Source organism: Schistocerca cancellata, chromosome 5, assembly GCF_023864275.1.
Source record: "Schistocerca cancellata isolate TAMUIC-IGC-003103 chromosome 5, iqSchCanc2.1, whole genome shotgun sequence".
NCBI classification, from domain to species: Eukaryota; Metazoa; Arthropoda; class Insecta; order Orthoptera; family Acrididae; genus Schistocerca; species Schistocerca cancellata.
The window spans coordinates 389,830,363-389,843,441 of record NC_064630.1 but is presented as its reverse complement, the minus strand read 5'-3'; the positions used below and the strand labels follow the sequence as shown (position 1 = coordinate 389,843,441).

General features: G+C 39.2%; 1 protein-coding gene across 2 annotated transcripts in view; it reads right to left on the bottom strand.

Moving 5' to 3' along the window:
- Positions 1 to 7,872, bottom strand: part of LOC126188028 (armadillo-like helical domain-containing protein 3) — a 128,640-nt gene extending 120,768 nt beyond the window's left edge. The window contains exon 1 of one of the 2 annotated variants that reach the window (XM_049929449.1): positions 7,634 to 7,872. The gene's annotated coding sequence lies outside the window, so the exon portion shown is untranslated. The remainder of the gene's footprint in view (positions 1 to 7,633) is intronic. The other variant, XM_049929450.1, reaches the window with a different exon arrangement.
- Positions 7,873 to 13,079: the final 5,207 nt, after the last annotated feature.

Sequence of the window (13,079 nt, the reverse complement as noted above, 5' to 3'; positions counted from 1 at the left end):
TGTTTACTTCTACAGTCTTCTAGCAAGCACTTTGAGGACATGAACTTCAGTGCAATCCAGATACTGGTACACTTAGCATGTAATATGTTGTTGTTGGTGCTGTTATCTTCAGTCCTGAGACTGGTTTGATGCAGCTCTCCATGCTACTCTATCCTGTGCAAGCTGCTTCATCTCCCAGTACCGACTGCAACCTACATCTTTTTGAATCTGCTTAGTGTATTCATCTCTTGGTCTCCCTATACGATTTTCTTTGGGATTGGAATTATTATATTCTTCTTGAAGTCTGAGGGTATTTCGCCTGTCTCATACATCTTGCTCACCAGAGTTTTGTCAGGACTGGCTCTCCCAAGGCCGCCAGTAGTTCTAATGGAATGTTGTCTACTCCCGGGGCCTTGTTTCGACTCAGATCTTTCAGTGCTCTGTCAAACTCTTCACGCAGTATCATATCTCCCATTTCATCTTCATCTACATCCTCTTCCATTTCCATAATATTGTCCTCAAGTACATCGCCCTTGTATAGACACTCTATATACTCCTTCCACCTTTCTGCTTTCCCTTCTTTGCTTAGAACTGGGTTTCCATCTGAGCTCTTGATATTCATACAAGTGGTTCTCTTTTCTCCAAAGGTCTCTTTAATTTTCCTGTAGGCAGTACCTATCTTACCCCTAGTGAGATAAGCCTCTACATCCTTACATTTGTCCTCTAGCCATCCCTGCTTAGCCATTTTGCCCTTCCTGTCGATCTCATTTTTGAGACGTTTATATTCCTTTTTGCCTGCTTCATTTAATGCATTTTTATATTTTCTCCTTTCATCAATTAAATTCAATATTTCTTCTGTTACCCAAGGATTTCTACTAGCCCTCGTCTTTTTACCTACTTGATCCTCTGCTGCCTTCACTACTTCATCCCTCAAAGCTACCCATTCTTCTTCTACTGTGTTTCTTTCCCCCATTCCTGTCAATTGTTCCCTTATGCTCTCCCTGAAACTCTGTATAACCTCTGGTTTAGTCAGTTTATCCAGGTCCCATCTCCTTAAATTCCCAACTTTTTGCAGTTTCTTCAGTTTTAATCTACAGTTCATAACCAATAGATTGTGATCAGAGTCCACATCTGCCCCTGGAAATGTCTTACAATTTAAACCCTGGTTCCTAAATCTCTGTCTTACCATTACATAATCTTTCTGAAACCGTCAGTATCTCCAGGCTTCTTCCATGTATACAGCCTTCTTTTATGATTCTTGAACCAAGTGTTAGCTATGATTAAGTTGTACTCTGTGCAAAATTCTACCAGGCGGCTTCCTCTTTCATTTCTTAGCCCCAACCCATATTCGCCTACTACGTTTCCTTCTCTCCCTTTTCCTACTACTGAATTCCAGTCACCCATCACTATTAAATTTTCGTCTCCCTTCACTATCTGAATAATTTCTTTGATTTCATCACACATTTCTTCAATTTCTTCGTCATCTGCAGAGCTAGTTGGCATATAAACTTGTACTAATGTAGTAGGCATGGGCTTCGTGTCTATCTTGGCCACAATAATGCGTTCACTATGCTGTTTGTAGTAGCTTACCCGCACTCCTATTTTCCTATTCATTATTAAAGCTACTCCTGCATTACCCCTATTTGATTTTGTATTTATGATCCTGTATTCGCCTGACCAAAAGTCTTATTTCTCCTGCCACCGAACTTCACTAATTCCCACTATATCTAACTTTAACCTATCCACTTCCCTTTTTAAATTTTCTAACCTACCTGCCCGATTAAGGGATCTGACATTCCACGCTCCGATCCGTAGAACGCCAGTTTTCTTTCTCCCGATTACGACATCCTCTTGAGTAGTCCCCGCCCAGAGATCCGAATGGGGGACTATTTTACCTCCGGAATATTTTACCCAAGAGGACGCCATCATCATTTAACCATACAGTGAAGCTGCATGCCATCGGGAAAAATTACGGCTGTAGTTTTCCCTTGCTTTCAGCCGTTCACAGTACCAGCACAGCAAGGCCGTTTTGGTTAGTGTTACAAGGCCAGATCAGTCAATCATCCAGACTGTTGCCCCTGCAACTACTGAATAGGCTGCTGCCCCTCTTCAGGAACCATGTGTTTGTCTGGCCTCTCAACATATACCCATCCGTTGTGGTTGCACCTACGGTACGGCTATCTGTATCGCTGAGGCACACAAGCCTCCCCACCAACGGCAAGGTCCATGGGGGGAGGGGGGCAGGGGGGGGGGGGGGCGGCGGGGGCTACATGCTATATGATGACTGCTAATGGTTAGCATGGTTAGCAGTTGAGAGGTTTTATGGTACATGTTGTGAAAGGTAAGTCAGTCTGTGAAGTGATTTCTTGATCTGCTTGGCAGCTTCCTTGGATGCAATTCAATAAATACTCAAACAAGAATGTCACAACAGGAGGACAAGTTGGTATGCGCTCACTCATTACACATAAACAAACTACTGCTGTTGAGGCTTGACTTAAAGTAACAGAAGTGTTAACCAGTATCCAACACATCATCATTTCATTGAACAAAGTAATCTGTGTGTCAACTAGCAGTGAAACAAAAGTGATCAACAAAATTCACAAAACTTTGGGCAAAGAGATGATCACAGGCAACAATATCTCTTTAACAATGCATTTGAAGTGAGAACATAATTGTAACGAAGCAATAAAGATGCACACACATTTAATATTTCCTCTTTCAGCATCTATGTTTCAAGACAGTCTCAGTAAGTGTACCACTGCAATTAGGAGGCTATGGGTTATGAGGCTGACAGCAGTTTTACAGTTAACTATGTGCCATATGATCTGGAATGTCATAGGTAGAAAGAGCCCACAATTACTTAGCCCGTACATGTGCGTAAGGCACAATTAGGGAGTTGACAGCAGTAGTAGTGGGGGCTGTGGTGTGACTGACAACGGCATTGTAGGGAGGGGGCTGCAGTTTAACAGCTGAAGCGTAAGTGCTTATGTCAGTACAACCAATAATGTGACAAATATAGATCTCTGACAAATAGCTTCTCATTAGAGTAAATAAAAAAATAATAAATAAATAAATTTAAAAAATACAGAAACAAGCTCAGTGCCAGAAGGAAATCAGATAAAGCAAAAAAGGGGTAAAATGTAGTGTAGCACACAAAATTGTTTACTACAATACTGACTATGTAAAACAATGAATAGAGGTCACATGCAAATTGCGTGTGTCCTCTGACAACCTGTTCACCAGTATTATGCTAGTTAAAAATAAAATTTTTCCTTGTTCACATCTGTCCTAAATGTGAAACATTGGGAAGTACTTGCAGCTGCACTTCCGCCTCCTTCTTTATTCTCTTGAATGTGTGATTAAAACAGCTAGTAGTTCTTGCACACCCTCTCAAGCAGTCTTTAATAAGATTTCTGCTTCCTAGTTTACCTCTTCTGACAAACTTCAGTGGCATTGGATATAATTACACATGTATGATTATGAAGAACTTTACCTGCACCTATAAGGCAGGAAAACTGTGATGCACTCTATATAGTAAAGAGATAGCAAGGAGGACACTGTAAGAGTGCAGGTGACTGAGGCAGGATGACCCCTCTGGAACAACAGGATGAAATCACCCAGCACTCACAATATGAATGCGTGTCTGCCCAGTGGGCATATTATTTTGTATGAGCTCTGCCATTCTGTTGTGCTATATTATACTGACAGAACACACTGTCAATTCATCTGAGATTATTGTTGGTTTTTACTCTTTATATCTTTGCAGTGTAACATCTGCCAGCAGAAGGATAGAACTTGATAAAATCTTATTTTTTAGCCTACCGTATAGGCCTACTGTTGGTTCATAGTACAGATAAATTTCAACAATGGAAAACTGAAAAAAGACTGGAAAGTAGACCTTAACAGTACATTATGATAAAATGTAAGTTGAAGGCAAAAACAGGACAGAAAGTAAAAGAATTACACAAAATAGTAAAAATGATCTAGACTGCTTTTGGTAAACTAGATAGTGTGATCAAAACTAAGTTTTCAATGGGTTTGATCAAGAAAATTTATAATCAGTGTGTATTACTAGTTTTGACTAACAGCAATGAGGTACAGATTGTTAAACCGAAAGTCACATAAAAAGTGAGGGATATTTAGCGAATAAGAGAAAAGTTGCATACTGGAAATTATTAAGAAGAGAAAGGAAAGTAAAAAAAATGGATATCTGAACTCCATGAGGTGGAAGATGTAACTTTTATTGTAATGAAAATGAGATGATGGTGGGTAGATCATGTAGCCAAGCAACTGGATTGTGAATTGGCTAAGGAAGTTCTATGCCAGTTCCAAAAGATATGAACAGACCATTATGACAATCCACGGGGAGATGGGTGAATGACATTAGAAAGCATGCAGAAGCAACATGAATGTGTACAGCTGAAGATTTAAACATATGGGAGACCTGCCTCCATCAGTCAACTGTGGATGAATGAATGATGATTCTCCATATATAAAATTATTTTGTACGTAAGGAAATTGCAGCTTGAATTAAACCAATAAACACTGACAACAGCCAAACTCCTCACAAATGAGCTGATCTTGTGCTCACATCAGCACAAGATTGTTATTTGGTGCCACATACAAACTTGTCATGTGGCAAATAGTAGCAGTTCAGCAAATCTGTTGCACGACAGTATCAACAAGCTTTTGTGAAAATTCTACCTACTGTATTTTAGGTTATTTGTGTTGCAGGGATTGTGTTTTAAATGTCTTCTGATTGGAGCCACAGGTGTGTGAAGCATGCTGACTAAAGAGGACACCTGATCAGACAAAGATAGTAGATAAAAAAAGTGCAGCACAACAACACTGTCATCACTGCCTTTCTTAATAAGGCCAGGACTCTTCTCAGAAACACAGGAAGTGAGGCTACTTTGCCTGGAGTTTGCCAATATTATCCATATGAGCATAATCTGCAGTGATCATGAATGTCAATCCATAACATTTATGAAAGGTGAAGTTAACAAGAGAGCTATTATGCCCATTCATTGCACAAGTATAATACGGAAGTATTTGTTATACACAATACTGCCTTTTTTCTGAGTATATTCTAAGACACCGTGACTCAAAACTGAGAAATATAAGTTATGGCAAAAAGTAGTGTTAATCAAACTGATACGAGGTAATGGGAATGTGTAAGTACTCATGTATTTGCCTCCACATGTAATCTCCAGCCATTGTTGTAATTTTGACAGTGCTCCAGAGAAAATAAGATGCAGGTAACTGACGTCATTAAATGTTAGTTATGCTCTCTGACAAAGACAGAAAGAAATAGGTGGCCAACCTAGTTGTATTCGTCAGTGGCTTTGGTCAGTGGACAATTTTTGTTTTATTTGGTTTTTAATGGATTTGGTGTATAGTTTTTTATTTGTTTGTATTTTAATCGGTCAAAAGAATCTGAGGGTTTTGGGTTTTTGATTTGAGTGTGGGGTTTTGGTAACATTGGCTTTGTTAAAGGTATGTAGAACATGTGAAATAGGCGATGAAAAGATTTGTGGCATGTATTTGGCTTCTAGGTATCAATGGCTCCATTTGAGCTATATGGGAAAAGTGAAATGTATGATTCCTCAAGTTTTTGTGTTTGTAGCATAATATCGCATGTTGAGAATTTTTATGTTTGATTTTGTGGAATATATCTGTTTTAGGATGGTGCAGGTTTTCATATTGTCATATATTTAGCCTGCCCCATCTTAAACCCACTATTTCCTGCAGCTGTCCCATTATTTTCATTTCATTGCTGGAGTGAAATATTCTCGTGTCATTTTTATTTTTGTACATGGTGACTTCACAGTCGCCATATTATATACACTGGAAGCAGGGGTGCCTGCCATCTAGATGATCTCATGGACCAAAGCACACAGGTGGAATTGGACACTCCCGTAATGCCAATCTTTCCATACCATATATTAATGGGTGCATACATAAAGATTTATATGTATGCAACTGAGTGTGATGGTGCAGTGATATAAAAACTTAACTTGTACATATCTGGCAAGTACAATTTCAGATTTACATACATTTGCAAAATTACTTCAGGTCACTGTCTGAATGTCTCCCTAAAAATCCCTACCTTCTTCCACCCAAAGCCATTCTCCAACTTAAAAATCACTCTTACAACTGCAATACCCACATCATGATAAGGCCAAACTGGTCTCCTTTTTTTAAATATTATTTTTGTACTTTTGTGCCCCGTCACTGAGTAAACATTGCAACACAACACTGAGCATTACACCAGTTTATAGCAGAAGATGCTGACAGCTGGGAGTGCTGTTGCCAGCTTTCAGCTGGGGAGTGCAAATGGCTGCAAGTGAAAACAACAGTCGTCTAAAGAGCGTTGCCATATATGTGTATACAAAACTGCGTTATGTAACTGCTGGAAGTACAAGGGCGAAGCAGCTGTCGCAAACCAACCTCAACTGTAAATAATCTTCTTTTGCAAACTCTACTCTGATTCTTGCTTGCAGATCCAGTATGTTGATGGTGTGATGTTGCTCTATAATATTTGCTTGGTTTCTGCAAACCCCCTTGCCTTGACTTAACCATGATCCCGTTACCAACTTCCTATTACCCACCCTCCTCCCCCCACCACTTCTAACCGCCACACAACAAAGAAAATTAGACATTTACATATATCTTGTTAATCAAATGAAGAGCAAGATCTTGTTAAGAACAACATCAACAGATGCAGAATCTCGGATATGACAGGGAAGGGGGAGAGAATCAGCTGTCCTTTTCAAAGAAACCATCGCTGTACCTTCATCAATACGGAAAAACTACAAAAAACCTAAATCTGTATGATGGGGGGTCTTCCATCATAAACCATCTGAATATGATGTCTGTCTGTTACTCACTGCAGTCGCTGTTAGTTTTTCTCCTGACATAAGCTACTATGGAAACGTGACACTGAAGTAAAAATAATTTAACTCAAAAATTAAAGAGATCAATAAAATGAAACTACAAGTAGGCTAGTTCGCAAAAACGAGCTCTCTGTCCAATAATAATGATTATGAATAATAAAGGCAAAATTTGGGTACAAAACAGCGCAAAAATTTCAAAGACGATATATCAGTTTTTATTTTAAAGCTTGAGAAACTGATTCAGATGTATTGCAGAATTTTCACACAATCTGAGTCATACTTGTTATGGCTTACAAGACAGGACACTATGGTCACTGGCGTGTATAGCATCATCTCCTAAGAACTTTACATCGTGTCTTTTCAATAAGTAAAATTCAGTTAAACTTAAATAGAACACCAACTAGTACATGCATTTTCTGTTTACTTCATGGTATATGCATTGCTCACAGGCTAAACAGATGTATATCTGACTTTTGTCTGTGTTCTCTCGGTCCCGAACAACTGATTTCTAATAACGACGGTAAATAAAAACTTCCTTGCATATCTCGCGAAGGTTGTTGCACTTCTAGACTGGAATACAAGTTTTAAAAAGCACTACAGAGCACACAACTTTCGCTCTTTTTTTTTTTAAAGAGGCAGTATGGAGTCATTGTCCTTCGGTTCTGTTGACAGAACTCGGCCAGGATTGGGAAGGTCATTGGGTGTCTTGGGTGATATTTATAATAATTAAATCCTGCGTACGTATTCGTGTAACTTACACTTGCACACACTCCCACAACATTTAGGTAAAATGTAAACAAACACAGCACATACGCAACATTTCACGCTCTACAAAACAACTTTTTACACGAGTCAGTGTGTGGTCTTCTTAAGGAATAGTCATCAAATGGTTACAGCAATCCACATACTAACAATAACGGCTTACTACACTATCGCAGGTATACCGCATGTTTACACCGACTATCTAAGCTCATGTCAGATCAGAGACTTCGTCACAGGTCGCGAAGACATGAGTCTCTGGTACACCTTTCCTTGTAAAATTGGAATGTTTGTCGAAATGCCATGCTACAATAAAGGTCCGAAGGCAGACAATCTTTATTTTCCTGTATCCCTGTGCGGTTGAATAACCTATTTAGAATGATCTAGCACCCTAATGCTGGGGACAATGTTAGGAGAGAATACGGTCTAACAATACAATAAATACGATCTGTATTAATTCAACAAGATACTGTTTTCTAAGTGAAATGTTTGTTGCTTTGCTTTTATTGTTGCATCTCTGTTCTGCCAAATATTTCAGCTTCGGAAAAGATTTATGTAAAACGGTTTCTTTCGGTATACATAGAAACTTCCAGACAAGCGTACAATTTTGTTTATTTGGCTTCCCGCAAATATCCGTCATTTAGCCAGGTATATGCATTGATGTACTATCTTCTTGTAAAACACACAGACACAAGTCTCACTGACAGCACGCAAGAAGGAAGGAACTTTAAGTGCATAATTTTGAATGCTCCTACAAAATCTTATCTCTGGCACAAACGTCGTTGTGACTAAGAATCCATTATTGTGTATTTATGGTCAACAGATTATGATTGATATGTGATTCATCAACACGGGACAAAAATGGAAGAAGTCAAGGAAACGTTTGAAATTATTGAAGAGCAGTACTCAAAATTAAAATTCGTTCTTGAGAATGAGGGGGACGAACTTTTCAAAAACAATGATTTAAAAGGCGCTCAGGTGCTTTTTCAAGCTATTGTCAACAAATTAAATTTCGTGATGGATTTCGGCAACCTAGATGCTGAGTGTAATTCGAGACTTCAGGCGATAATGTTGCACATATCTACTGAGGAAGCTAAATTTTTAACCAGATGTGGTAACGAATTGAAAGGTGCAAATATTCTACTTGATGCGATTCGCGCTAGTGAAATAAGGAGTACCGAGTTTCCTCTCATCTGTCTCCGGGCAGCAAATGTATGTGCTGCACTTCTCATCCACCATGACAATGGATCTGTAGAAGGTGCTGCTTCGGTAGTCAGAAAAGCAGTAGAGGTATGTGTATCAAAACACTTTTTTTAAAAATAGAGAGCCTTTGAAGTTAGAAACAGTATGCAATTTTATCAAATATTTCAACACAGATTAAATAATTTACGTTGCTTGACGCGTTTAAACACGCAATGACCTATGTTTTCCAGCTGATTTGACAGGCTAAAACGAGATCCTTCATATATTTTTGGTGTCTGCTTTCATTCTATCATAATAGCGTTCCATTTCCACTGTTGGCTCATCATGATATTAAATGTTCTTGTAGTCTCGTGTTATTTATTTGTGATATCACCGGTCTCAGGGTAATGATAAATTTTCCTTGATTGAAGGAAACTGGATGCAAATACCAACACGTCCTTACATCAAATCAAGGTTAATCTTTGCACTTCATCCTCTGTCATCATAGCCCTGTTTACAGGCACAGCTTAATAGCGGAGTGGTACTTATTATGTCTGCAAATGTTTTAAGAAAAAACAAAAAAAATAGATCAAGATTTTTCCTCATTTTCCTTTATAATGAAATATTAATTTACTAAGGTATTATATTCACAGTATGTAGTACTGTGGGTGTTTTGTTCCTTTGATGTCAGTGATGATTTATTACAGTGTTCACTCCAGGGTGTATTGCGAGGTGTCGTGGCGTGAAGAATTATTGTGCGACCTTGTTTAACGCATGACTGCCCCATGTTTATAGTGCGTTTAAAATTAGTTGCTACTTTTGAAAGTTCTGTACGGAAATAGTGGAAGGAGGTGTAAGCTGAACACGTCATCAAGTGATGACAAAGACCTATGTTAACAATATATACCTCTGTGGGTTACGATAACGCCTGGCCCACTCGGCGCTAAACCTTGCAGGCTTGCCCGACTGTGCTAGCTGGAAGTCGCACAAACTGATCAATCAGCAGTCTTTCTCAAACGATTTTAAAACTCCGATTCTCACACATTTTGTAGCTTCGTTCGCCAGCTTCATGATGAATTGCATATCATTTCGTCAGTGGTTATTGTCATTGTGATATTTTGATATTAGTTAAACTACTGCAAGAAATTCTTAGAGTTTACATTGAAAAATGGGGGTCATATATTGTTGCATATGAAATTTAGATGAAATATTGAATTATTCTTTAAACTTGGAAGGATATCGCTATCTGTCTCCACTGTCGAGAAAATTAGATGTATTTAAATCACTCTGTCACGAATGCATGTGCCAATGATAAAGCCTGAATGAAGTATTCATAAATCCTTCATATCTCATAAACAGTGTAAGACTTAAAATCAAGATTTTGGCAAATGATAGCATGCTAAGAGGAGAGTATTTTGCCATATGATTAATATGCGAAATTTCCATAGCTACAGCGATATTCAAGCGACTACAGTTTTTTTAATGAAATAATGTAATTTTTAATGACCATCAATAGCTGGTGAAACGAGAATTGCCGTGGGTTTTGCAACAACAAAAGTGAAGAAATTACACATTTATTTTTAAACTGAGAATGGGTTTTTTCGTAACTATTGACCTATCTGGCCCTCAGTTGCTCAATAATAAGACACTGTTACATAATTCTGTCACAATTTAAACTATTCTAGAATGATAGTGAAAAGAATATTTGTAAACCCTGTTCTGTTTTGGCAAAAGAAGACCATTTTAACATGACAACAAAAGAAGTTACGTATTACTCAAAATTTGTCACAGTCCTTCATGAATCCATGTTTTGTCAACTGTCTTCTTGGTATGGCTGACAAGTCAAGACCAGCCCTGCGGTGCAACATTTGCAATGGCTTCTTTTGTCAGCATTTCAGCCTCACTGAGTGTAAATTCCCCCCATGAACCATGGACCTTGCCGCTGGTGGGGAGGCTTGCGTGCCTCAGCGATACAGATGGCCGTACCGTAGGTGCAACCACAACGGAGGGGTATCTGTTGAGAGGCCAGACAAACATGTGGTTCCTGAAGAGGGGCAGCAGCCTTTTCAGTAGTTGCAGGGGCAACAGTCTGGATGATTGACTGATCTGGCCTTGTAACATTAACCAAAACGGCCTTGCTGTGCTGGTACTGCGAACGGCTGAAAGCAAGGGGAAACTACGGCCGTAATTTTTCCCGAGGACATGCAGCTCTACTGTATGATTAAATGATGATGGCGTCCTCTTGGGTAAAATATTCCGGAGGTAAAATAGTCCCCCATTCGGATCTCCGGGCGGGGACTACTCAGGAGGACGTCGTTATCAGGAGAAAGAAAACTGGCGTTCTACGGATCGGAGCGTGGAATGTCAGATCCCTTAATCGGGCAGGTAGGTTAGAAAATTTAAAAAGGGAAATGGATAGGTTAAAGTTAGATATAGTGGGAATTAGTGAAGTTCGGTGGCAGGAGGAACAAGACTTTTGGTCAGGTGATTACAGGGTTATAAATACAAAATCAAATAGGGGTAATGCAGGAGTAGGTTTAATAATGAATAAAAAAATAGGAGTGCGGGTTAGCTACTACAAACAGCATAGTGAACGCATTATTGTGGCCAAGATAGACACAAAGCCCATGCCTACTACAGTAGTACAAGTTTATATGCCAACTACCTCTGCAGATGATGAAGAAATAGATGAAATGTATGACGAGATAAAGGAAATTATTCAGGTAGTGAAAGGAGACGAAAATTTAATAGTCATGGGTGACTGGAATTCGTCAGTAGGAAAAGGGAGAGAAGGAAACATAGTAGGTGAATATGGATTGGGGGGAAGGAATGAAAGAGGAAGCCGCCTTGTAGAATTTTGCACAGAGCATAACTTAATCATAGCCAACACTTGGTTCAAGAATCATAAAAGAAGGTTGTATACCTGGAAGAATCCTGGAGATACTAGTAGGTATCAGATAGATTATATAATGGTAAGACAGAGATTTAGGAACCAGGTTCTAAATTGTAAGACATTTCCTGGGGCAGATGTGGATTCTGACCACAATCTATTGGTTATGAACTGCAGATTGAAACTGAAGAAACTGCAAAAAGGTGGGAATTTAAGGAGATGGGACCTGGATAAACTGAAAGAACCAGAGGTTGTAGAGAGTTTCAGGGAGAGCATAAGGGAACAATTGACAGGAATGGGGGAAAGAAATACAGTAGAAGAAGAATGGGTAGCTTTGAGGGATGAAGTAGTGAAGGCAGCAGAGGATCAAGTAGGTAAAAAGACGAGGGCTAATAGAAATCCTTGGGTAACAGAAGAAATATTGAATTTAATTGATGAAAGGAGAAAATACAAAAATGCAGTAAATGAAGCAGGCAAAAAGGAATACAGACGTCTCAAAAATGATATCGACAGGAAGTGCAAAATGGCTAGGCAGGGATGGCTAGAGGACAAATGTAAGGATGTAGAGGCTTGTCTCACTAGGGGTAAGATAGATACTGCCTACAGGAAAATTAAAGAGACCTTTGGAGAGAAGAGAACCACTTGTATGAATATCAAGAGCTCAGATGGCAACCCAGTTCTAAGCAAAGAAGGGAAGGCAGAAAGGTGGAAGGAGTATATAGAGGGTTTATACAAGGGCGATGTACTTGAGGACAATATTATGGAAATGGAAGAGGATGTAGATGAAGACGAAATGGGAGATAAGATACTGCGTGAAGAGTTTGACAGAGCACTGAAAGACCTGAGTCGAAACAAGGCCCCGGGAGTAGACAACATTCCATTTGAACTACTCATGGCCTCGGGAGAGCCAGTCATGACAAAACTCTACCATCTGGTGAGCACGATGTATGAGACAGGCGAAATACCCTCAGACTTCAAGAAGAATATAATAATTCCAATCCCAAAGAAAGCAGGTGCTGACAGATGTGAAAATTACCGAACTATCAGTTTAATAAGTCACAGCTGCAAAATACTAACGCGAATTCTTTACAGACGAATGGAAAAACTGGTAGAAGCCGACCTCGGGGAAGATCAGTTTGGATTCCGTAGAAATGTTGGAACACGTGAGGCAATACTGACCTTACGACTTATCTTAGAAGAAAGATTAAGAAAAGGCAAACCTACGTTTCTAGCATTTGTAGACTTAGAGAAAGCTTTTGACAATGTTGACTGGAATACTGTCTTTCAAATTCTGAAGGTGGCAGAGGTAAAATAGCGAGAGCAAATAGCTATTTACAATTTGTACAGAAACCAAATGGCAGTTATAAGAGTTG